This window comes from Microcebus murinus, unplaced genomic scaffold, assembly GCF_040939455.1.
Source record: "Microcebus murinus isolate Inina unplaced genomic scaffold, M.murinus_Inina_mat1.0 scaf049_hap2_Mmur4.0, whole genome shotgun sequence".
Taxonomy (NCBI): Eukaryota; Metazoa; Chordata; class Mammalia; order Primates; family Cheirogaleidae; genus Microcebus; species Microcebus murinus.
In genome coordinates this window covers 26,243-49,366 of record NW_027438995.1, presented here as the reverse complement: position 1 = coordinate 49,366, position 23,124 = coordinate 26,243, and the positions used below count along the sequence as shown (strand labels likewise).

Here is a 23,124-nt window from a genome sequence, read left to right as displayed (position 1 = left end):
AGCTCACAGCAACCTCAATCTCCGGGCTCAAGCAATCCTGCTGCCTCAGCCTCCCGAGTAGTTGGGACTACAGGCATGCACCACCACGCCCGGCTGTGTTTTTCTATATATATTAGTTGGCCAATTAATTTCTCTCTATTTTTAGTGGAGACGGGGTCTCGCTCTTGCTCAGGCTGGTTTCGAACTCCTGACCTGGAGCAATCCGCCCGCCTCGGCCTCCCAGAGAGCTAGGATTACAGGCGTGAGCCACCGCGCCCGGCCCCCCCTGTGTTCTTATTCATATACCTCTCATGTTGTTCCAGCGTATTGTGGGGGTACCAATGTTAAGGTCGGGTGCCTTGCCCTCTCCAAGCCTCCCCCCCTCGGGTCAGAGCTTCAAGTGCGCCCATCCCCCAGTCGGTGCGCACCCACCCCATGCCTAATGGATGTGTATGCCCCTCCCCTCCCCCCACCCGCCCGACACCCACCCGATGAAGGTGATTCCTCTCTGTCCACTTAGGCGTCCATCCGTTCGTACCAATTTGCTGGTGAGCGCGCTCACGTGGTGCTCGTGTGTCCATTCTTGGGCTACCTGGCTTACTGGAACGGGTTCCAGCTCTGGCCAGGAGAACACGAGAGGCGCCCCCTCACCGCTGCTCCTCACAGCCGAATGGCACTCCGTGGTGTCCACGCGCCACATTTTATTGATGCACTCCTGGATGGATGGGCACTCGGGTCGCTTCCACGTCTTTGCGATTGTGAATTGTGCCCTAACTGTCACCCTAACCCTTACCCAGCCCCCGTCTCCTCTGCCCCTGCCTGACGCACTCCTCCCCGGCCAGGCCCGTCACTGTCCTGGGCCCCCGCCTGACCGGCTCCTCCCCGCCCGGCCTGTCACCGTCCTCTGCCCCTGCCTGACATGCTCCTTCCCGCCCGCCCGGCCTCTCACCGTCCTCGGCCCCTGCCTGACCGGCTCCTCCGTCGCCTGGGCCTTCCAAGGGCTTGGTGTGGACGCTGCTTCCAGGAAGCCCTCCAGAAACCCGGCAGCAGGGTGGCCGCAGCAGTCTCCAGCAGCCGTCCCTAAGTCGCGTGAGTGCGGGGGACGTGCCCCCGCTGTGCCGCGGGGGCCCAGCCTGGTGTCTTCCCTGAGGCCCTGCGGCTGCCGGCTGGGCTGCCGCTCCCCGCAAGGGGAGAGCCGCGGAGGTGGGGACCGCCTCCTGATGGGGACGTACACGCAGCTCTCCACGTCGGATTCCGGGGCTCTCTGTCCTGCCCGAAGGCCCAGCTGGCCTGCGGGTCCTTAGAGTGGCAAAAACATCCGAAAACTGAGATTGAGGGTCCGGTGGGTGTCTGCACTTTTGTGCTGGGCACCCCAGGGAGGCCCGGGGGCTGGCTGGACAACGTGGTCTGCTGGGCGGGGGGGTTGGAGGAGCAACTGATGCCCTTTGCACTTTGGGTAGCAAGAGTCTGAGGTGTCTCTGAGCCCTGTGCCCTGTGGGGGGGGGCCGGGGGGGAGGAGGAGGAGGAGGAGGAGGTGGGAAGGGCCGGGGCCTGCAGTCCTGTTCCCGGGGTGGCACGGCAAGTGGCTTCTTCCACAGGCTGCTTGGCCTGGGCTCCCTGCACCTGGGCCTTTGGAGGACCGGCCCTGTGCTTGCCAACACTTCCTGCAGGGACCCAGAGCTGGGAGGTGGCATCTCTCAGCCCTGGGTCGGGCAGAGCCCCAGCGGGCCATGCCCACAACCTCTCTCAGCACCGGTCCCCCAGAAGGCTCCTTTGGGACCAGGATTCTCTTGCGGTGACTCTTTAAGGTCTGGCCCCTGGATGGAGGGGCACCAGGAGTAGAGGAGCAGGAAGGGGAAGGGCGTGGCCGTGCGAGGGGACACTTTGAGGCCAAGTCCCAGCTTCAGCCTGATCCTCCTGGGAACCCCGCTCTGAGACAAGGAGCCGGGCTTCGCATTCCCACAGCAGCCAGTCGTGGGCTGAGGACACCTGGGGCGTTGGGAACTCCCTGGCTTCTCCTTGGTTTAACGTCTAGAGCTGCTTGTGAATCGCGCCGCCACACACACCCGAGCGCAGGTGTCTTCCGCACAGACTGCGGGCCTCGCTCTTCTGAATGCCGCTAGCTCGCCACCCACCCACGGGTGAACCTGGTCAGGGTGCTTTCTCTCGGGGGCAGACTCTTTTCCGGGCGGGCTACCGGTGTCTCTGTTTGCTCGTTTCTTCCTTCCATTTCGGGAAAGTCTTCCTTGCTGGGTGTGGAAATCTCCTATGCCTTCCCTCGCCTATTCTGTCAGCTTTAAAATTCTCTTTCAGTTGCCACCCTCACAGATGGATTAGGAAACTCTTTCCGGTGCACTCATTAGTGAAATGACCTCCAGGAAGCTGGAATCCAATATCTAATGGCCGATTTTTAGCCAGTCCACACGCCAGGGTGGTCGGGGTCCAATGCAGCCCCGGCCAGGCCCAGGCCCCTTGGACTGGGCCACAGGAGGACACGGAGGAGGGTCCCGTCCCCCACGAAGCGGTGCCGGCAGTTCTCCACGGGCTTGGGCGTTTTCCAGAGGTAGGAGATGGAGGGGACTGATTTCTTCAGCGCCCCCCAAACCACGCCACCCCACCCCACCCATGGGACACATCCCCAGAGAGAGACGCCCCATACACTGGCTGTGCCCCAGCCCTGGCCCGGGGGAATAGGCGGCAGCCCACCCACAGGGCGAGGGGGGGGCGCAGCTGAAAGGGGTTGTGGGGGAGGGCGGCCCCTGGCTAGGGTCAAAGGGCGAGCGTCCCGCGCGTGCGCAGTCAGCAGCAGGCAGCGACGCGCTGGGGGTGGGCAGCGGGTAGGTGAAGGAGGCCGGGCGAGGAGACGAGGGGGGCTGGGAGGGCTCCACCTTGGCGAGTCCAGCCGTGGAGGCGCATCTTGTGTGAGTGTGAGTGAGTGTGAGTGTGTGTGTGTGTGTATAGAGAGACAGCCCCCCGCCCCGCCCCGCCCCGCCCCGCCCATCACCCCCGTCCCGGCGAACTCAACCGGCCCGGCCCGGCGCGGGGCCTGGGGCGGGAGGCGGCGGCGGGGAAGCCCAGAGAGGCTCGGCTTCTCGAGCGGGGCAGGGGCGCCCTCCGCCGCCGTCTAGGGCCACACCACCCTGAACGCCCCCGATCTCGTCTGGTCTCGGAAGCTAAGCAGGGTCGGGCCTGGTTAGTTCTTGGATGGGAGACCGCCTGGGAATACCGGGTGCCACAGGCTGCTGCTTTTTTTTTTTTTTTTTTTTTTTTTTTTGCCTCTTGTTCTGTCCCCTTTCTGGGAGCGCGGCGGCGGCCGGGGGTGGGGGTCACCCCCACCCTCAGCGCCCGCCCGCGGTGCCTGGCGCCCCAGCCCGCACCGTGGGGCCTCCTCTTGTCCCAAGCTGAGACACCGCCGCCACGCGGCAGCATGCGTGGCATCTGGACTGTCAGGTCTCAGACCAAAGGTCTGCTCTGTGGGAACCGACACGCTGGAGGAAACCTTGAGAGTCTGAGAGGGGAGGGAGTTCCAGAAGAAGGCCAGGATGTCATTTTGAGGGAGTATGTGACCAGAACTCGTCCCGTTGCTTTTGGGGTTCTATGGGCTACACGCAGGAATCTTTGGTGGTGGCACCTGATGTTGGGGGATCCGGAGTCACACCCAGACCTGCTCCACAGGCCTCCTTTTACTTTTCTCTTCGGATTCATTATTTTTAAAAAGTGTCTCTTACCTCTAGGATTGCATTTTCTTTTCTCTCTCTCTTCAAGCAGATGATGGGAGTACAAGTATTCAGGTGACATGTGTTGCCCGTGCCCCCCTCCCCCCTGTGTTCTTTTTTTTTTTTTTTTTTTTTGAGACAGAGTCTCGTTTTGCTGCCCAGGCTAGAGTGAGTGCCATTTCGTCAGCCTAGCTCACAGCAACCTCAATCTCCGGGCTCAAGCAATCCTGCTGCCTCAGCCTCCCGAGTAGTTGGGACTACAGGCATGCACCACCACGCCCGGCTGTGTTTTTCTATATATATTAGTTGGCCAATTAATTTCTCTCTATTTTTAGTGGAGACGGGGTCTCGCTCTTGCTCAGGCTGGTTTCGAACTCCTGACCTGGAGCAATCCGCCCGCCTCGGCCTCCCAGAGAGCTAGGATTACAGGCGTGAGCCACCGCGCCCGGCCCCCCCTGTGTTCTTATTCATATACCTCTCATGTTGTTCCAGCGTATTGTGGGGGTACCAATGTTAAGGTCGGGTGCCTTGCCCTCTCCAAGCCTCCCCCCTCGGGTCAGAGCTTCAAGTGCGCCCATCCCCCAGTCGGTGCGCACCCACCCCATGCCTAATGGATGTGTATGCCCCTCCCCTCCCCCCACCCGCCCGACACCCACCCGATGAAGGTGATTCCTCTCTGTCCACTTAGGCGTCCATCCGTTCGTACCAATTTGCTGGTGAGCGCGCTCACGTGGTGCTCGTGTGTCCATTCTTGGGCTACCTGGCTTACTGGAACGGGTTCCAGCTCTGGCCAGGAGAACACGAGAGGCGCCCCCTCACCGCTGCTCCTCACAGCCGAATGGCACTCCGTGGTGTCCACGCGCCACATTTTATTGATGCACTCCTGGATGGATGGGCACTCGGGTCGCTTCCACGTCTTTGCGATTGTGAATTGTGCCCTAACTGTCACCCTAACCCTTACCCAGCCCCCGTCTCCTCTGCCCCTGCCTGACGCACTCCTCCCCGGCCAGGCCCGTCACTGTCCTGGGCCCCCGCCTGACCGGCTCCTCCCCGCCCGGCCTGTCACCGTCCTCTGCCCCTGCCTGACATGCTCCTTCCCGCCCGCCCGGCCTCTCACCGTCCTCGGCCCCTGCCTGACCGGCTCCTCCGTCGCCTGGGCCTTCCAAGGGCTTGGTGTGGACGCTGCTTCCAGGAAGCCCTCCAGAAACCCGGCAGCAGGGTGGCCGCAGCAGTCTCCAGCAGCCGTCCCTAAGTCGCGTGAGTGCGGGGGACGTGCCCCCGCTGTGCCGCGGGGGCCCAGCCTGGTGTCTTCCCTGAGGCCCTGCGGCTGCCGGCTGGGCTGCCGCTCCCCGCAAGGGGAGAGCCGCGGAGGTGGGGACCGCCTCCTGATGGGGACGTACACGCAGCTCTCCACGTCGGATTCCGGGGCTCTCTGTCCTGCCCGAAGGCCCAGCTGGCCTGCGGGTCCTTAGAGTGGCAAAAACATCCGAAAACTGAGATTGAGGGTCCGGTGGGTGTCTGCACTTTTGTGCTGGGCACCCCAGGGAGGCCCGGGGGCTGGCTGGACAACGTGGTCTGCTGGGCGGGGGGAGGGGGGTTGGAGGAGCAACTGATGCCCTTTGCACTTTGGGTAGCAAGAGTCTGAGGTGTCTCTGAGCCCTGTGCCCTGTGGGGGGGGGGCGGGGGGGAGGAGGAGGAGGAGGAGGAGGAGGAGGTGGGAAGGGCCGGGGCCTGCAGTCCTGTTCCCGGGGTGGCACGGCAAGTGGCTTCTTCCACAGGCTGCTTGGCCTGGGCTCCCTGCACCTGGGCCTTTGGAGGACCGGCCCTGTGCTTGCCAACACTTCCTGCAGGGACCCAGAGCTGGGAGGTGGCATCTCTCAGCCCTGGGTCGGGCAGAGCCCCAGCGGGCCATGCCCACAACCTCTCTCAGCACCGGTCCCCCAGAAGGCTCCTTTGGGACCAGGATTCTCTTGCGGTGACTCTTTAAGGTCTGGCCCCTGGATGGAGGGGCACCAGGAGTAGAGGAGCAGGAAGGGGAAGGGGGTGGCCATGCGAGGGGACACTTTGAGGCCAAGTCCCAGCTTCAGCCTGATCCTCCTGGGAACCCCGCTCTGAGACAAGGAGCCGGGCTTCGCATTCCCACAGCAGCCAGTCGTGGGCTGAGGACACCTGGGGCGTTGGGAACTCCCTGGCTTCTCCTTGGTTTAACATCTAGAGCTGCTTGTGAATCGCGCCGCCACACACACCCGAGCGCAGGTGTCTTCCGCACAGACTGCGGGCCTCGCTCTTCTGAATGCCGCTAGCTCGCCACCCACCCACGGGTGAACCTGGTCAGGGTGCTTTCTCTAAGGGGCAGACTCTTTTCCGGGCGGGCTACCGGTGTCTCTGTTTGCTCGTTTCTTTCTTCCATTTCGGGAAAGGCTTCCTTGCTGGGTGTGGAAATCTCCTATGCCTTCCCTCGCCTATTCTGTCAGCTTTAAAATTCTCTTTCAGTTGCCACCCTCACAGATGGATTAGGAAACTCTTTCCGGTGCACTCATTAGTGAAATGACCTCCAGGAAGCTGGAATCCAATATCTAATGGCCGATTTTTAGCGAGTCCACACGCCAGGGTGGTCGGGGTCCAATGCAGCCCCGGCCAGGCCCAGGCCCCTTGGACTGGGCCACCGGAGGACACGGAGGAGGGTCCCGGCCCCCACGAAGCGGTGCCGGCAGTTCTCCACGGGCTTGGGCGTTTTCCAGAGGTAGGAGATGGAGGGGACTGATTTCTTCAGCGCCCCCCAAACCACGCCACCCCACCCCACCCATGGGACACATCCCCAGAGAGAGACGCCCCATACACTGGCTGTGCCCCAGCCCTGGCCCGGGGGAATAGGCGGCAGCCCACCCACAGGGCGAGGGGGGGGGGCGCAGCTGAAAGGGGTTGTGGGGGAGGGCGGCCCCTGGCTGGGGTCAAAGGGCGAGCGTCCCGCGCGTGCGCAGTCAGCGGCAGGCAGCGACGCGCTGGGGGTGGGCAGCGGGTAGGTGAAGGAGGCCGGGCGAGGAGACGAGGGGGGCTGGGAGGGCTCCACCTTGGCGAGTCCAGCCGTGGAGGCGCATCTTGTGTGAGTGTGAGTGAGTGTGAGTGTGTGTGTGTGTGTATAGAGAGACAGCCCCCCGCCCCGCCCCGCCCATCACCCCCGTCCCTGGGAGCCCGCGGGACCCGGCCGGCCGGAGAACTCAACCGGCCCGGCCCGGCGCGGGGCCTGGGGCGGGAGGCGGCGGCGGGGAAGCCCAGAGAGGCTCGGCTTCTTGAGCGGGGCAGGGGCGCCCTCCGCCGCCGTCTAGGGCCACACCACCCTGAACGCCCCCGATCTCGTCTGGTCTCGGAAGCTAAGCAGGGTCGGGCCTGGTTAGTACTTGGATGGGAGACCGCCTGGGAATACCGGGTGCCACAGGCTGCTGCTTTTTTTTTTTTTTTTTTTTTGCCTCTTGTTCTGTCCCCTTTCTGGGAGCGCGGCGGCGGCCCGGGGTGGGGGTCACCCCCACCCTCAGCGCCCGCGCGGTGCCTGGCGCCCCAGCCCGCACCGTGGGGCCTCCTCTTGTCCCAAGCCGCGACACCGCCGCCACGCGGCAGCATGCGTGGCATCTGGACTGTCAGGTCTCAGACCAAAGGTCTGCTCTGTGGGAACCGACACGCTGGAGGAAACCTTGAGAGTCTGAGAGGGGAGGGAGTTCCAGAAGAAGGCCAGGATGTCATTTTGAGGGAGTACGTGACCAGAACTCGTCCCGTTGCTTTTGGGGTTCTATGGGCTACACGCAGGAATCTTTGGTGGTGGCACCTGATGTTGGGGGATCCGGAGTCACACCCAGACCTGCTCCACAGGCCTCCTTTTACTTTTCTCTTCGGATTCATTATGTTTAAAAAGTGTCTCTTACCTCTAAGATTGCATTTTCTTTTCTCTCTCTCTTCAAGCAGATGATGGGAGTACAAGTATTCAGGTGACATGTGTTGCCCGTGCCCCCCTCCCCCCTGTGTTCTTTTTTTTTTTTTTTTTTTTTTTGAGACAGAGTCTCGTTTTGCTGCCCAGGCTAGAGTGAGTGCCATGGCGTCAGCCCAGCTCACAGCAACCTCAATCTCCGGGCTCAAGCAATCCTGCTGCCTCAGCCTCCCGAGTAGTTGGGACTACAGGCATGCACCACCACGCCCGGCTGTGTTTTTCTATATATATTAGTTGGCCAATTAATTTCTCTCTATTTTTAGTAGAGACGGGGTCTCGCTCTTGCTCAGGCTGGTTTCGAACTCCTGACCTGGAGCAATCCGCCCGCCTCGGCCTCCCAGAGAGCTAGGATTACAGGCGTGAGCCACCGCGCCCGGCCCCCCCCTGTGTTCTTATTCATATACCTCTCATGTTGTTCCAGCGTATTGTGGGGATACCAATGTTAAGGTCGGGTGCCTTGCCCTCTCCAAGCCTCCCCCCTCGGGTCAGAGCTTCAAGTGCGCCCATCCCCCAGTCGGTGCGCACCCACCCCATGCCTAATGGATGTGTATGCCCCTCCCCTCCCCCCACCCGCCCGACACCCACCCGATGAAGGTGATTCCTCTCCGTCCACTTAGGCGTCCATCCGTTCGTACCAATTTGCTGGTGAGCGCGCTCACGTGGTGCTCGTGTGTCCATTCTTGGGATACTTGGCTTACTGGAACGGGTTCCAGCTCTGGCCAGGAGAACACGAGAGGCGCCCCCTCACCGCTGCTCCTCACAGCCGAATGGCACTCCGTGGTGTCCACGCGCCACATTTTATTGATGCACTCCTGGATGGATGGGCACTCGGGTCGCTTCCACGTCTTTGCGATTGTGAATTGTGCCCTAACTGTAACCCTAACCCTTACCCAGCCCGTCTCCTCTGCCCCTGCCTGACGCACTCCTCCCCGGCCAGGCCCGTCACTGTCCTGGGCCCCCGCCTGACCGGCTCCTCCCCGCCCGGCCGGTCACCGTCCTCTGCCCCTGCCTGACATGCTCCTTCCCGCCCGCCCGGCCTCTCACCGTCCTCGGCCCCTGCCTGACCGGCTCCTCCGTCGCCTGGGCCTTCCAAGGGCTTGGTGTGGACGCTGCTTCCAGGAAGCCCTCCAGAAACCCGGCAGCAGGGTGGCCGCAGCAGTCTCCAGCAGCCGTCCCTAAGTCGCGTGAGTGCGGGGGACGTGCCCCCGCTGTGCCGCGGGGGGGCCCAGCCTGGTGTCTTCCCTGAGGCCCTGGGGCTGCCGGCTGGGCTGCCGCTCCCCGCAAGGGGAGAGCCGCGGAGGTGGGGACCGCCTCCTGATGGGGACGTACACGCAGCTCTCCACGTCGGATTCCGGGGCTCTCTGTCCTGCCCGAAGGCCCAGCTGGCCTGCGGGTCCTTAGAGTGGCAAAAACATCCGAAAACTGAGATTGAGGGTCCGGTGGGTGTCTGCACTTTTGTGCTGGGCACCCCAGGGAGGCCCGGGGGCTGGCTGGACAACGTGGTCTGCTGGGCGGGGGGGTTGGAGGAGCAACTGATGCCCTTTGCACTTTGGGTAGCAAGAGTCTGAGGTGTCTCTGAGCCCTGTGCCCTGTGGGGGGGGGCCGGGGGGGAGGAGGAGGAGGAGGAGGAGGAGGAGGAGGTGGGAAGGGCCGGGGCCTGCAGTCCTGTTCCCGGGGTGGCACGGCAAGTGGCTTCTTCCACAGGCTGCTTGGCCTGGGCTCCCTGCACCTGGGCCTTTGGAGGACCGGCCCTGTGCTTGCCAACACTTCCTGCAGGGACCCAGAGCTGGGAGGTGGCATCTCTCAGCCCTGGGTCGGGCAGAGCCCCAGCGGGCCATGCCCACAACCTCTCTCAGCACCGGTCCCCCAGAAGGCTCCTTTGGGACCAGGATTCTCTTGCGGTGACTCTTTAAGGTCTGGCCCCTGGATGGAGGGGCACCAGGAGTAGAGGAGCAGGAAGGGGAAGGGCGTGGCCGTGCGAGGGGACACTTTGAGGCCAAGTCCCAGCTTCAGCCTGATCCTCCTGGGAACCCCGCTCTGAGACAAGGAGCCGGGCTTCGCATTCCCACAGCAGCCAGTCGTGGGCTGAGGACACCTGGGGCGTTGGGAACTCCCTGGCTTCTCCTTGGTTTAACGTCTAGAGCTGCTTGTGAATCGCGCCGCCACACACACCCGAGCGCAGGTGTCTTCCGCACAGACTGCGGGCCTCGCTCTTCTGAATGCCGCTAGCTCGCCACCCACCCACGGGTGAACCTGGTCAGGGTGCTTTCTCTCGGGGGCAGACTCTTTTCCGGGCGGGCTACCGGTGTCTCTGTTTGCTCGTTTCTTCCTTCCATTTCGGGAAAGTCTTCCTTGCTGGGTGTGGAAATCTCCTATGCCTTCCCTCGCCTATTCTGTCAGCTTTAAAATTCTCTTTCAGTTGCCACCCTCACAGATGGATTAGGAAACTCTTTCCGGTGCACTCATTAGTGAAATGACCTCCAGGAAGCTGGAATCCAATATCTAATGGCCGATTTTTAGCCAGTCCACACGCCAGGGTGGTCGGGGTCCAATGCAGCCCCGGCCAGGCCCAGGCCCCTTGGACTGGGCCACAGGAGGACACGGAGGAGGGTCCCGTCCCCCACGAAGCGGTGCCGGCAGTTCTCCACGGGCTTGGGCGTTTTCCAGAGGTAGGAGATGGAGGGGACTGATTTCTTCAGCGCCCCCCAAACCACGCCACCCCACCCCACCCATGGGACACATCCCCAGAGAGAGACGCCCCATACACTGGCTGTGCCCCAGCCCTGGCCCGGGGGAATAGGCGGCAGCCCACCCACAGGGCGAGGGGGGGGCGCAGCTGAAAGGGGTTGTGGGGGAGGGCGGCCCCTGGCTAGGGTCAAAGGGCGAGCGTCCCGCGCGTGCGCAGTCAGCGGCAGGCAGCGACGCGCTGGGGGTGGGCAGCGGGTAGGTGAAGGAGGCCGGGCGAGGAGACGAGGGGGGCTGGGAGGGCTCCACCTTGGCGAGTCCAGCCGTGGAGGCGCATCTTGTGTGAGTGTGAGTGAGTGTGAGTGTGTGTGTGTGTGTATAGAGAGACAGCCCCCCGCCCCGCCCCGCCCATCACCCCCGTCCCTGGGAGCCCGCGGGACCCGGCCGGCCGGAGAACTCAACCGGCCCGGCCCGGCGCGGGGCCTGGGGCGGGAGGCGGCGGCGGGGAAGCCCAGAGAGGCTCGGCTTCTTGAGCGGGGCAGGGGCGCCCTCCGCCGCCGTCTAGGGCCACACCACCCTGAACGCCCCCGATCTCGTCTGGTCTCGGAAGCTAAGCAGGGTCGGGCCTGGTTAGTACTTGGATGGGAGACCGCCTGGGAATACCGGGTGCCACAGGCTGCTGCTTTTTTTTTTTTTTTTTTTTTGCCTCTTGTTCTGTCCCCTTTCTGGGAGCGCGGCGGCGGCCCGGGGTGGGGGTCACCCCCACCCTCAGCGCCCGCGCGGTGCCTGGCGCCCCAGCCCGCACCGTGGGGCCTCCTCTTGTCCCAAGCCGCGACACCGCCGCCACGCGGCAGCATGCGTGGCATCTGGACTGTCAGGTCTCAGACCAAAGGTCTGCTCTGTGGGAACCGACACGCTGGAGGAAACCTTGAGAGTCTGAGAGGGGAGGGAGTTCCAGAAGAAGGCCAGGATGTCATTTTGAGGGAGTACGTGACCAGAACTCGTCCCGTTGCTTTTGGGGTTCTATGGGCTACACGCAGGAATCTTTGGTGGTGGCACCTGATGTTGGGGGATCCGGAGTCACACCCAGACCTGCTCCACAGGCCTCCTTTTACTTTTCTCTTCGGATTCATTATGTTTAAAAAGTGTCTCTTACCTCTAAGATTGCATTTTCTTTTCTCTCTCTCTTCAAGCAGATGATGGGAGTACAAGTATTCAGGTGACATGTGTTGCCCGTGCCCCCCTCCCCCCTGTGTTCTTTTTTTTTTTTTTTTTTTTTTGAGACAGAGTCTCGTTTTGCTGCCCAGGCTAGAGTGAGTGCCATGGCGTCAGCCCAGCTCACAGCAACCTCAATCTCCGGGCTCAAGCAATCCTGCTGCCTCAGCCTCCCGAGTAGTTGGGACTACAGGCATGCACCACCACGCCCGGCTGTGTTTTTCTATATATATTAGTTGGCCAATTAATTTCTCTCTATTTTTAGTAGAGACGGGGTCTCGCTCTTGCTCAGGCTGGTTTCGAACTCCTGACCTGGAGCAATCCGCCCGCCTCGGCCTCCCAGAGAGCTAGGATTACAGGCGTGAGCCACCGCGCCCGGCCCCCCCCTGTGTTCTTATTCATATACCTCTCATGTTGTTCCAGCGTATTGTGGGGATACCAATGTTAAGGTCGGGTGCCTTGCCCTCTCCAAGCCTCCCCCCTCGGGTCAGAGCTTCAAGTGCGCCCATCCCCCAGTCGGTGCGCACCCACCCCATGCCTAATGGATGTGTATGCCCCTCCCCTCCCCCCACCCGCCCGACACCCACCCGATGAAGGTGATTCCTCTCCGTCCACTTAGGCGTCCATCCGTTCGTACCAATTTGCTGGTGAGCGCGCTCACGTGGTGCTCGTGTGTCCATTCTTGGGATACTTGGCTTACTGGAACGGGTTCCAGCTCTGGCCAGGAGAACACGAGAGGCGCCCTCTCACCGCTGCTCCTCACAGCCGAATGGCACTCCGTGGTGTCCACGCGCCACATTTTATTGATGCACTCCTGGATGGATGGGCACTCGGGTCGCTTCCACGTCTTTGCGATTGTGAATTGTGCCCTAACTGTCACCCTAACCCTTACCCAGCCCGTCTCCTCTGCCCCTGCCTGACGCACTCCTCCCCGGCCAGGCCCGTCACTGTCCTGGGCCCCCGCCTGACCGGCTCCTCCCCGCCCGGCCGGTCACCGTCCTCTGCCCCTGCCTGACATGCTCCTTCCCGCCCGCCCGGCCTCTCACCGTCCTCGGCCCCTGCCTGACCGGCTCCTCCGTCGCCTGGGCCTTCCAAGGGCTTGGTGTGGACGCTGCTTCCAGGAAGCCCTCCAGAAACCCGGCAGCAGGGTGGCCGCAGCAGTCTCCAGCAGCCGTCCCTAAGTCGCGTGAGTGCGGGGGACGTGCCCCCGCTGTGCCGCGGGGGGGCCCAGCCTGGTGTCTTCCCTGAGGCCCTGGGGCTGCCGGCTGGGCTGCCGCTCCCCGCAAGGGGAGAGCCGCGGAGGTGGGGACCGCCTCCTGATGGGGACGTACACGCAGCTCTCCACGTCGGATTCCGGGGCTCTCTGTCCTGCCCGAAGGCCCAGCTGGCCTGCGGGTCCTTAGAGTGGCAAAAACATCCGAAAACTGAGATTGAGGGTCCGGTGGGTGTCTGCACTTTTGTGCTGGGCACCCCAGGGAGGCCCGGGGGCTGGCTGGACAACGTGGTCTGCTGGGCGGGGGGAGGGGGGTTGGAGGAGCAACTGATGCCCTTTGCACTTTGGGTAGCAAGAGTCTGAGGTGTCTCTGAGCCCTGTGCCCTGTGGGGGGGGGGCGGGGGGGAGGAGGAGGAGGAGGAGGAGGAGGAGGTGGGAAGGGCCGGGGCCTGCAGTCCTGTTCCCGGGGTGGCACGGCAAGTGGCTTCTTCCACAGGCTGCTTGGCCTGGGCTCCCTGCACCTGGGCCTTTGGAGGACCGGCCCTGTGCTTGCCAACACTTCCTGCAGGGACCCAGAGCTGGGAGGTGGCATCTCTCAGCCCTGGGTCGGGCAGAGCCCCAGCGGGCCATGCCCACAACCTCTCTCAGCACCGGTCCCCCAGAAGGCTCCTTTGGGACCAGGATTCTCTTGCGGTGACTCTTTAAGGTCTGGCCCCTGGATGGAGGGGCACCAGGAGTAGAGGAGCAGGAAGGGGAAGGGGGTGGCCATGCGAGGGGACACTTTGAGGCCAAGTCCCAGCTTCAGCCTGATCCTCCTGGGAACCCCGCTCTGAGACAAGGAGCCGGGCTTCGCATTCCCACAGCAGCCAGTCGTGGGCTGAGGACACCTGGGGCGTTGGGAACTCCCTGGCTTCTCCTTGGTTTAACATCTAGAGCTGCTTGTGAATCGCGCCGCCACACACACCCGAGCGCAGGTGTCTTCCGCACAGACTGCGGGCCTCGCTCTTCTGAATGCCGCTAGCTCGCCACCCACCCACGGGTGAACCTGGTCAGGGTGCTTTCTCTAAGGGGCAGACTCTTTTCCGGGCGGGCTACCGGTGTCTCTGTTTGCTCGTTTCTTTCTTCCATTTCGGGAAAGGCTTCCTTGCTGGGTGTGGAAATCTCCTATGCCTTCCCTCGCCTATTCTGTCAGCTTTAAAATTCTCTTTCAGTTGCCACCCTCACAGATGGATTAGGAAACTCTTTCCGGTGCACTCATTAGTGAAATGACCTCCAGGAAGCTGGAATCCAATATCTAATGGCCGATTTTTAGCGAGTCCACACGCCAGGGTGGTCGGGGTCCAATGCAGCCCCGGCCAGGCCCAGGCCCCTTGGACTGGGCCACCGGAGGACACGGAGGAGGGTCCCGGCCCCCACGAAGCGGTGCCGGCAGTTCTCCACGGGCTTGGGCGTTTTCCAGAGGTAGGAGATGGAGGGGACTGATTTCTTCAGCGCCCCCCAAACCACGCCACCCCACCCCACCCATGGGACACATCCCCAGAGAGAGACGCCCCATACACTGGCTGTGCCCCAGCCCTGGCCCGGGGGAATAGGCGGCAGCCCACCCACAGGGCGAGGGGGGGGGGCGCAGCTGAAAGGGGTTGTGGGGGAGGGCGGCCCCTGGCTGGGGTCAAAGGGCGAGCGTCCCGCGCGTGCGCAGTCAGCGGCAGGCAGCGACGCGCTGGGGGTGGGCAGCGGGTAGGTGAAGGAGGCCGGGCGAGGAGACGAGGGGGGCTGGGAGGGCTCCACCTTGGCGAGTCCAGCCGTGGAGGCGCATCTTGTGTGAGTGTGAGTGAGTGTGAGTGTGTGTGTGTGTGTGTATAGAGAGACAGCCCCCCGCCCCGCCCCGCCCATCACCCCCGTCCCTGGGAGCCCGCGGGACCCGGCCGGCCGGAGAACTCAACCGGCCCGGCCCGGCGCGGGGCCTGGGGCGGGAGGCGGCGGCGGGGAAGCCCAGAGAGGCTCGGCTTCTTGAGCGGGGCAGGGGCGCCCTCCGCCGCCGTCTAGGGCCACACCACCCTGAACGCCCCCGATCTCGTCTGGTCTCGGAAGCTAAGCAGGGTCGGGCCTGGTTAGTACTTGGATGGGAGACCGCCTGGGAATACCGGGTGCCACAGGCTGCTGCTTTTTTTTTTTTTTTTTTTTTGCCTCTTGTTCTGTCCCCTTTCTGGGAGCGCGGCGGCGGCCCGGGGTGGGGGTCACCCCCACCCTCAGCGCCCGCGCGGTGCCTGGCGCCCCAGCCCGCACCGTGGGGCCTCCTCTTGTCCCAAGCCGCGACACCGCCGCCACGCGGCAGCATGCGTGGCATCTGGACTGTCAGGTCTCAGACCAAAGGTCTGCTCTGTGGGAACCGACACGCTGGAGGAAACCTTGAGAGTCTGAGAGGGGAGGGAGTTCCAGAAGAAGGCCAGGATGTCATTTTGAGGGAGTACGTGACCAGAACTCGTCCCGTTGCTTTTGGGGTTCTATGGGCTACACGCAGGAATCTTTGGTGGTGGCACCTGATGTTGGGGGATCCGGAGTCACACCCAGACCTGCTCCACAGGCCTCCTTTTACTTTTCTCTTCGGATTCATTATGTTTAAAAAGTGTCTCTTACCTCTAAGATTGCATTTTCTTTTCTCTCTCTTTTCAAGCAGATGATGGGAGTACAAGTATTCAGGTGACATGTGTTGCCCGTGCCCCCCTCCCCCCTGTGTTCTTTTTTTTTTTTTTTTTTTTTTGAGACAGAGTCTCGTTTTGCTGCCCAGGCTAGAGTGAGTGCCATGGCGTCAGCCTAGCTCACAGCAACCTCAATCTCCGGGCTCAAGCAATCCTGCTGCCTCAGCCTCCCGAGTAGTTGGGACTACAGGCATGCACCACCACGCCCGGCTGTGTTTTTCTATATATATTAGTTGGCCAATTAATTTCTTTCTATTTTTAGTAGAGACGGGGTCTCGCTCTTGCTCAGGCTGGTTTCGAACTCCTGACCTGGAGCAATCCGCCCGCCTCGGCCTCCCAGAGAGCTAGGATTACAGGCGTGAGCCACCGCGCCCGGCCCCCCCTGTGTTCTTATTCATATACCTCTCATGTTGTTCCAGCGTATTGTGGGGGTACCAATGTTAAGGTCGGGTGCCTTGCCCTCTCCAAGCCTCCCCCCTCGGGTCAGAGCTTCAAGTGCGCCCATCCCCCAGTCGGTGCGCACCCACCCCATGCCTAATGGATGTGTATGCCCCTCCCCTCCCCCCACCCGCCCGACACCCACCCGATGAAGGTGATTCCTCTCCGTCCACTTAGGTGTCCATCCGTTCGTACCAATTTGCTGGTGAGCGCGCTCACGTGGTGCTCGTGTGTCCATTCTTGGGATACTTGGCTTACTGGAACGGGTTCCAGCTCTGGCCAGGAGAACACGAGAGGCGCCCTCTCACCGCTGCTCCTCACAGCCGAATGGCACTCCGTGGTGTCCACGCGCCACATTTTATTGATGCACTCCTGGATGGATGGGCACTCGGGTCGCTTCCACGTCTTTGCGATTGTGAATTGTGCCCTAACTGTAACCCTAACCCTTACCCAGCCCGTCTCCTCTGCCCCTGCCTGACGCACTCCTCCCCGGCCAGGCCCGTCACTGTCCTGGGCCCCCGCCTGACCGGCTCCTCCCCGCCCGGCCGGTCACCGTCCTCTGCCCCTGCCTGACATGCTCCTTCCCGCCCGCCCGGCCTCTCACCGTCCTCGGTCCCTGCCTGACCGGCTCCTCCGTCGCCTGGGCCTTCCAAGGGCTTGGTGTGGACGCTGCTTCCAGGAAGCCCTCCAGAAACCCGGCAGCAGGGTGGCCGCAGCAGTCTCCAGCAGCCGTCCCTAAGTCGCGTGAGTGCGGGGGACGTGCCCCCGCTGTGCCGCGGGGGCCCAGCCTGGTGTCTTCCCTGAGGCCCTGGGGCTGCCGGCTGGGCTGCCGCTCCCCGCAAGGGGAGAGCCGCGGAGGTGGGGACCGCCTCCTGATGGGGACGTACACGCAGCTCTCCACGTCGGATTCCGGGGCTCTCTGTCCTGCCCGAAGGCCCAGCTGGCCTGCGGGTCCTTAGAGTGGCAAAAACATCCGAAAACTGAGATTGAGGGTCCGGTGGGTGTCTGCACTTTTGTGCTGGGCACCCCAGGGAGGCCCGGGGGCTGGCTGGACAACGTGGTCTGCTGGGCGGGGGGGTTGGAGGAGCAACTGATGCCCTTTGCACTTTGGGTAGCAAGAGTCTGAGGTGTCTCTGAGCCCTGTGCCCTGTGGGGGGGGGCCGGGGGGGAGGAGGAGGAGGAGGAGGAGGAGGAGGAGGTGGGAAGGGCCGGGGCCTGCAGTCCTGTTCCCGGGGTGGCACGGCAAGTGGCTTCTTCCACAGGCTGCTTGGCCTGGGCTCCCTGCACCTGGGCCTTTGGAGGACCGGCCCTGTGCTTGCCAACACTTCCTGCAGGGACCCAGAGCTGGGAGGTGGCATCTCTCAGCCCTGGGTCGGGCAGAGCCCCAGCGGGCCATGCCCACAACCTCTCTCAGCACCGGTCCCCCAGAAGGCTCCTTTGGGACCAGGATTCTCTTGCGGTGACTCTTTAAGGTCTGGCCCCTGGATGGAGGGGCACCAGGAGTAGAGGAGCAGGAAGGGGAAGGGGGTGGCCATGCGAGGGGACACTTTGAGGCCAAGTCCCAGCTTCAGCCTGATCCTCCTGGGAACCCCGCTCTGAGACAAGGAGCCGGGCTTCGCATTCCCACAGCAGCCAGTCGTGGGCTGAGGACACCTGGGGCGTTGGGAACTCCCTGGCTTCTCCTTGGTTTAACGTCTAGAGCTGCTTGTGAATCGCGCCGCCACACACACCCGAGCGCAGGTGTCTTCCGCACAGACTGCGGGCCTCGCTCTTCTGAATGCCGCTAGCTCGCCACCCACCCACGGGTGAACCTGGTCAGGGTGCTTTCTCTCGGGGGCAGACTCTTTTCCGGGCGGGCTACCGGTGTCTCTGTTTGCTCGTTTCTTCCTTCCATTTCGGGAAAGTCTTCCTTGCTGGGTGTGGAAATCTCCTATGCCTTCCCTCGCCTATTCTGTCAGCTTTAAAATTCTCTTTCAGTTGCCACCCTCACAGATGGATTAGGAAACTCTTTCCGGTGCACTCATTAGTGAAATGACCTCCAGGAAGCTGGAATCCAATATCTAATGGCCGATTTTTAGCCAGTCCACACGCCAGGGTGGTCGGGGTCCAATGCAGCCCCGGCCAGGCCCAGGCCCCTTGGACTGGGCCACAGGAGGACACGGAGGAGGGTCCCGTCCCCCACGAAGCGGTGCCGGCAGTTCTCCACGGGCTTGGGCGTTTTCCAGAGGTAGGAGATGGAGGGGACTGATTTCTTCAGCGCCCCCCAAACCACGCCACCCCACCCCACCCATGGGACACATCCCCAGAGAGAGACGCCCCATACACTGGCTGTGCCCCAGCCCTGGCCCGGGGGAATAGGCGGCAGCCCACCCACAGGGCGAGGGGGGGGCGCAGCTGAAAGGGGTTGTGGGGGAGGGCGGCCCCTGGCTAGGGTCAAAGGGCGAGCGTCCCGCGCGTGCGCAGTCAGCAGCAGGCAGCGACGCGCTGGGGGTGGGCAGCGGGTAGGTGAAGGAGGCCGGGCGAGGAGACGAGGGGGGCTGGGAGGGCTCCACCTTGGCGAGTCCAGCCGTGGAGGCGCATCTTGTGTGAGTGTGAGTGAGTGTGAGTGTGTGTGTGTGTGTATAGAGAGACAGCCCCCCGCCCCGCCCCGCCCCGCCCCGCCCATCACCCCCGTCCCGGCGAACTCAACCGGCCCGGCCCGGCGCGGGGCCTGGGGCGGGAGGCGGCGGCGGGGAAGCCCAGAGAGGCTCGGCTTCTCGAGCGGGGCAGGGGCGCCCTCCGCCGCCGTCTAGGGCCACACCACCCTGAACGCCCCCGATCTCGTCTGGTCTCGGAAGCTAAGCAGGGTCGGGCCTGGTTAGTTCTTGGATGGGAGACCGCCTGGGAATACCGGGTGCCACAGGCTGCTGCTTTTTTTTTTTTTTTTTTTTTTTTTTTGCCTCTTGTTCTGTCCCCTTTCTGGGAGCGCGGCGGCGGCCGGGGGTGGGGGTCACCCCCACCCTCAGCGCCCGCCCGCGGTGCCTGGCGCCCCAGCCCGCACCGTGGGGCCTCCTCTTGTCCCAAGCCGCGACACCGCCGCCACGCGGCAGCATGCGTGGCATCTGGACTGTCAGGTCTCAGACCAAAGGTCTGCTCTGTGGGAACCGACACGCTGGAGGAAACCTTGAGAGTCTGAGAGGGGAGGGAGTTCCAGAAGAAGGCCAGGATGTCAATTTGAGGGAGTATGTGACCAGAACTCGTCCCGTTGCTTTTGGGGTTCTATGGGCTACACGCAGGAATCTTTGGTGGTGGCACCTGATGTTGGGGGATCCGGAGTCACACCCAGACCTGCTCCACAGGCCTCCTTTTACTTTTCTCTTCGGATTCATTATGTTTAAAAAGTGTCTCTTACCTCTAAGATTGCATTTTCTTTTCTCTCTCTTTTCAAGCAGATGATGGGAGTACAAGTATTCAGGTGACATGTGTTGCCCGTGCCCCCCTCCCCCCTGTGTTCTTTTTTTTTTTTTTTTTTTTTTGAGACAGAGTCTCGTTTTGCTGCCCAGGCTAGAGTGAGTGCCATGGCGTCAGCCTAGCTCACAGCAACCTCAATCTCCGGGCTCAAGCAATCCTGCTGCCTCAGCCTCCCGAGTAGTTGGGACTACAGGCATGCACCACCACGCCCGGCTGTGTTTTTCTATATATATTAGTTGGCCAATTAATTTCTTTCTATTTTTAGTAGAGACGGGGTCTCGCTCTTGCTCAGGCTGGTTTCGAACTCCTGACCTGGAGCAATCCGCCCGCCTCGGCCTCCCAGAGAGCTAGGATTACAGGCGTGAGCCACCGCGCCCGGCCCCCCCCTGTGTTCTTATTCATATACCTCTCATGTTGTTCCAGCGTATTGTGGGGATACCAATGTTAAGGTCGGGTGCCTTGCCCTCTCCAAGCCTCCCCCCTCGGGTCAGAGCTTCAAGTGCGCCCATCCCCCAGTCGGTGCGCACCCACCCCATGCCTAATGGATGTGTATGCCCCTCCCCTCCCCCCACCCGCCCGACACCCACCCGATGAAGGTGATTCCTCTCCGTCCACTTAGGTGTCCATCCGTTCGTACCAATTTGCTGGTGAGCGCGCTCACGTGGTGCTCGTGTGTCCATTCTTGGGATACTTGGCTTACTGGAACGGGTTCCAGCTCTGGCCAGGAGAACACGAGAGGCGCCCTCTCACCGCTGCTCCTCACAGCCGAATGGCACTCCGTGGTGTCCACGCGCCACATTTTATTGATGCACTCCTGGATGGATGGGCACTCGGGTCGCTTCCACGTCTTTGCGATTGTGAATTGTGCCCTAACTGTAACCCTAACCCTTACCCAGCCCGTCTCCTCTGCCCCTGCCTGACGCACTCCTCCCCGGCCAGGCCCGTCACTGTCCTGGGCCCCCGCCTGACCGGCTCCTCCCCGCCCGGCCGGTCACCGTCCTCTGCCCCTGCCTGACATGCTCCTTCCCGCCCGCCCGGCCTCTCACCGTCCTCGGCCCCTGCCTGACCGGCTCCTCCGTCGCCTGGGCCTTCCAAGGGCTTGGTGTGGACGCTGCTTCCAGGAAGCCCTCCAGAAACCCGGCAGCAGGGTGGCCGCAGCAGTCTCCAGCAGCCGTCCCTAAGTCGCGTGAGTGCGGGGGACGTGCCCCCGCTGTGCCGCGGGGGGGCCCAGCCTGGTGTCTTCCCTGAGGCCCTGGGGCTGCCGGCTGGGCTGCCGCTCCCCGCAAGGGGAGAGCCGCGGAGGTGGGGACCGCCTCCTGATGGGGACGTACACGCAGCTCTCCACGTCGGATTCCGGGGCTCTCTGTCCTGCCCGAAGGCCCAGCTGGCCTGCGGGTCCTTAGAGTGGCAAAAACATCCGAAAACTGAGATTGAGGGTCCGGTGGGTGTCTGCACTTTTGTGCTGGGCACCCCAGGGAGGCCCGGGGGCTGGCTGGACAACGTGGTCTGCTGGGCGGGGGGAGGGGGGTTGGAGGAGCAACTGATGCCCTTTGCACTTTGGGTAGCAAGAGTCTGAGGTGTCTCTGAGCCCTGTGCCCTGTGGGGGGGGGGCGGGGGGGAGGAGGAGGAGGAGGAGGAGGAGGAGGTGGGAAGGGCCGGGGCCTGCAGTCCTGTTCCCGGGGTGGCACGGCAAGTGGCTTCTTCCACAGGCTGCTTGGCCTGGGCTCCCTGCACCTGGGCCTTTGGAGGACCGGCCCTGTGCTTGCCAACACTTCCTGCAGGGACCCAGAGCTGGGAGGTGGCATCTCTCAGCCCTGGGTCGGGCAGAGCCCCAGCGGGCCATGCCCACAACCTCTCTCAGCACCGGTCCCCCAGAAGGCTCCTTTGGGACCAGGATTCTCTTGCGGTGACTCTTTAAGGTCTGGCCCCTGGATGGAGGGGCACCAGGAGTAGAGGAGCAGGAAGGGGAAGGGGGTGGCCATGCGAGGGGACACTTTGAGGCCAAGTCCCAGCTTCAGCCTGATCCTCCTGGGAACCCCGCTCTGAGACAAGGAGCCGGGCTTCGCATTCCCACAGCAGCCAGTCGTGGGCTGAGGACACCTGGGGCGTTGGGAACTCCCTGGCTTCTCCTTGGTTTAACATCTAGAGCTGCTTGTGAATCGCGCCGCCACACACACCCGAGCGCAGGTGTCTTCCGCACAGACTGCGGGCCTCGCTCTTCTGAATGCCGCTAGCTCGCCACCCACCCACGGGTGAACCTGGTCAGGGTGCTTTCTCTAAGGGGCAGACTCTTTTCCGGGCGGGCTACCGGTGTCTCTGTTTGCTCGTTTCTTTCTTCCATTTCGGGAAAGGCTTCCTTGCTGGGTGTGGAAATCTCCTATGCCTTCCCTCGCCTATTCTGTCAGCTTTAAAATTCTCTTTCAGTTGCCACCCTCACAGATGGATTAGGAAACTCTTTCCGGTGCACTCATTAGTGAAATGACCTCCAGGAAGCTGGAATCCAATATCTAATGGCCGATTTTTAGCGAGTCCACACGCCAGGGTGGTCGGGGTCCAATGCAGCCCCGGCCAGGCCCAGGCCCCTTGGACTGGGCCACCGGAGGACACGGAGGAGGGTCCCGGCCCCCACGAAGCGGTGCCGGCAGTTCTCCACGGGCTTGGGCGTTTTCCAGAGGTAGGAGATGGAGGGGACTGATTTCTTCAGCGCCCCCCAAACCACGCCACCCCACCCCACCCATGGGACACATCCCCAGAGAGAGACGCCCCATACACTGGCTGTGCCCCAGCCCTGGCCCGGGGGAATAGGCGGCAGCCCACCCACAGGGCGAGGGGGGGGGGCGCAGCTGAAAGGGGTTGTGGGGGAGGGCGGCCCCTGGCTGGGGTCAAAGGGCGAGCGTCCCGCGCGTGCGCAGTCAGCGGCAGGCAGCGACGCGCTGGGGGTGGGCAGCGGGTAGGTGAAGGAGGCCGGGCGAGGAGACGAGGGGGGCTGGGAGGGCTCCACCTTGGCGAGTCCAGCCGTGGAGGCGCATCTTGTGTGAGTGTGAGTGAGTGTGAGTGTGTGTGTGTGTGTGTATAGAGAGACAGCCCCCCGCCCCGCCCCGCCCATCACCCCCGTCCCTGGGAGCCCGCGGGACCCGGCCGGCCGGAGAACTCAACCGGCCCGGCCCGGCGCGGGGCCTGGGGCGGGAGGCGGCGGCGGGGAAGCCCAGAGAGGCTCGGCTTCTTGAGCGGGGCAGGGGCGCCCTCCGCCGCCGTCTAGGGCCACACCACCCTGAACGCCCCCGATCTCGTCTGGTCTCGGAAGCTAAGCAGGGTCGGGCCTGGTTAGTACTTGGATGGGAGACCGCCTGGGAATACCGGGTGCCACAGGCTGCTGCTTTTTTTTTTTTTTTTTTTTTGCCTCTTGTTCTGTCCCCTTTCTGGGAGCGCGGCGGCGGCCCGGGGTGGGGGTCACCCCCACCCTCAGCGCCCGCGCGGTGCCTGGCGCCCCAGCCCGCACCGTGGGGCCTCCTCTTGTCCCAAGCCGCGACACCGCCGCCACGCGGCAGCATGCGTGGCATCTGGACTGTCAGGTCTCAGACCAAAGGTCTGCTCTGTGGGAACCGACACGCTGGAGGAAACCTTGAGAGTCTGAGAGGGGAGGGAGTTCCAGAAGAAGGCCAGGATGTCATTTTGAGGGAGTACGTGACCAGAACTCGTCCCGTTGCTTTTGGGGTTCTATGGGCTACACGCAGGAATCTTTGGTGGTGG

The 23,124-nt window shown here is 63.1% G+C and overlaps 4 non-coding genes and 2 pseudogenes across 4 annotated transcripts; all 6 read left to right on the top strand.

Annotated features, from left to right (window-relative positions):
• The first annotated feature begins 3,101 nt into the window (after positions 1–3,101).
• Positions 3,102–3,220, top strand: LOC142868964 (uncharacterized; annotated as a pseudogene).
• Positions 3,221–7,015: 3,795 nt separating this feature from the next.
• LOC142868946 (5S ribosomal RNA) lies at positions 7,016–7,134 on the top strand. Its single transcript, XR_012917805.1, has one exon. It is a non-coding gene; the product is annotated as a 5S ribosomal RNA (ribosomal RNA).
• Positions 7,135–10,918: 3,784 nt separating this feature from the next.
• LOC142868945 (5S ribosomal RNA) lies at positions 10,919–11,037 on the top strand. Its single transcript, XR_012917804.1, has one exon. It is a non-coding gene; the product is annotated as a 5S ribosomal RNA (ribosomal RNA).
• A 3,790-nt stretch (positions 11,038–14,827) lies between these two features.
• LOC142868944 (5S ribosomal RNA) lies at positions 14,828–14,946 on the top strand. Its single transcript, XR_012917803.1, has one exon. It is a non-coding gene; the product is annotated as a 5S ribosomal RNA (ribosomal RNA).
• A 3,764-nt stretch (positions 14,947–18,710) lies between these two features.
• Positions 18,711–18,829, top strand: LOC142868962 (uncharacterized; annotated as a pseudogene).
• A 3,798-nt stretch (positions 18,830–22,627) lies between these two features.
• LOC142868943 (5S ribosomal RNA) lies at positions 22,628–22,746 on the top strand. The gene has a single exon (XR_012917802.1). It is a non-coding gene; the product is annotated as a 5S ribosomal RNA (ribosomal RNA).
• The last annotated feature ends 378 nt before the right edge of the window (positions 22,747–23,124 follow it).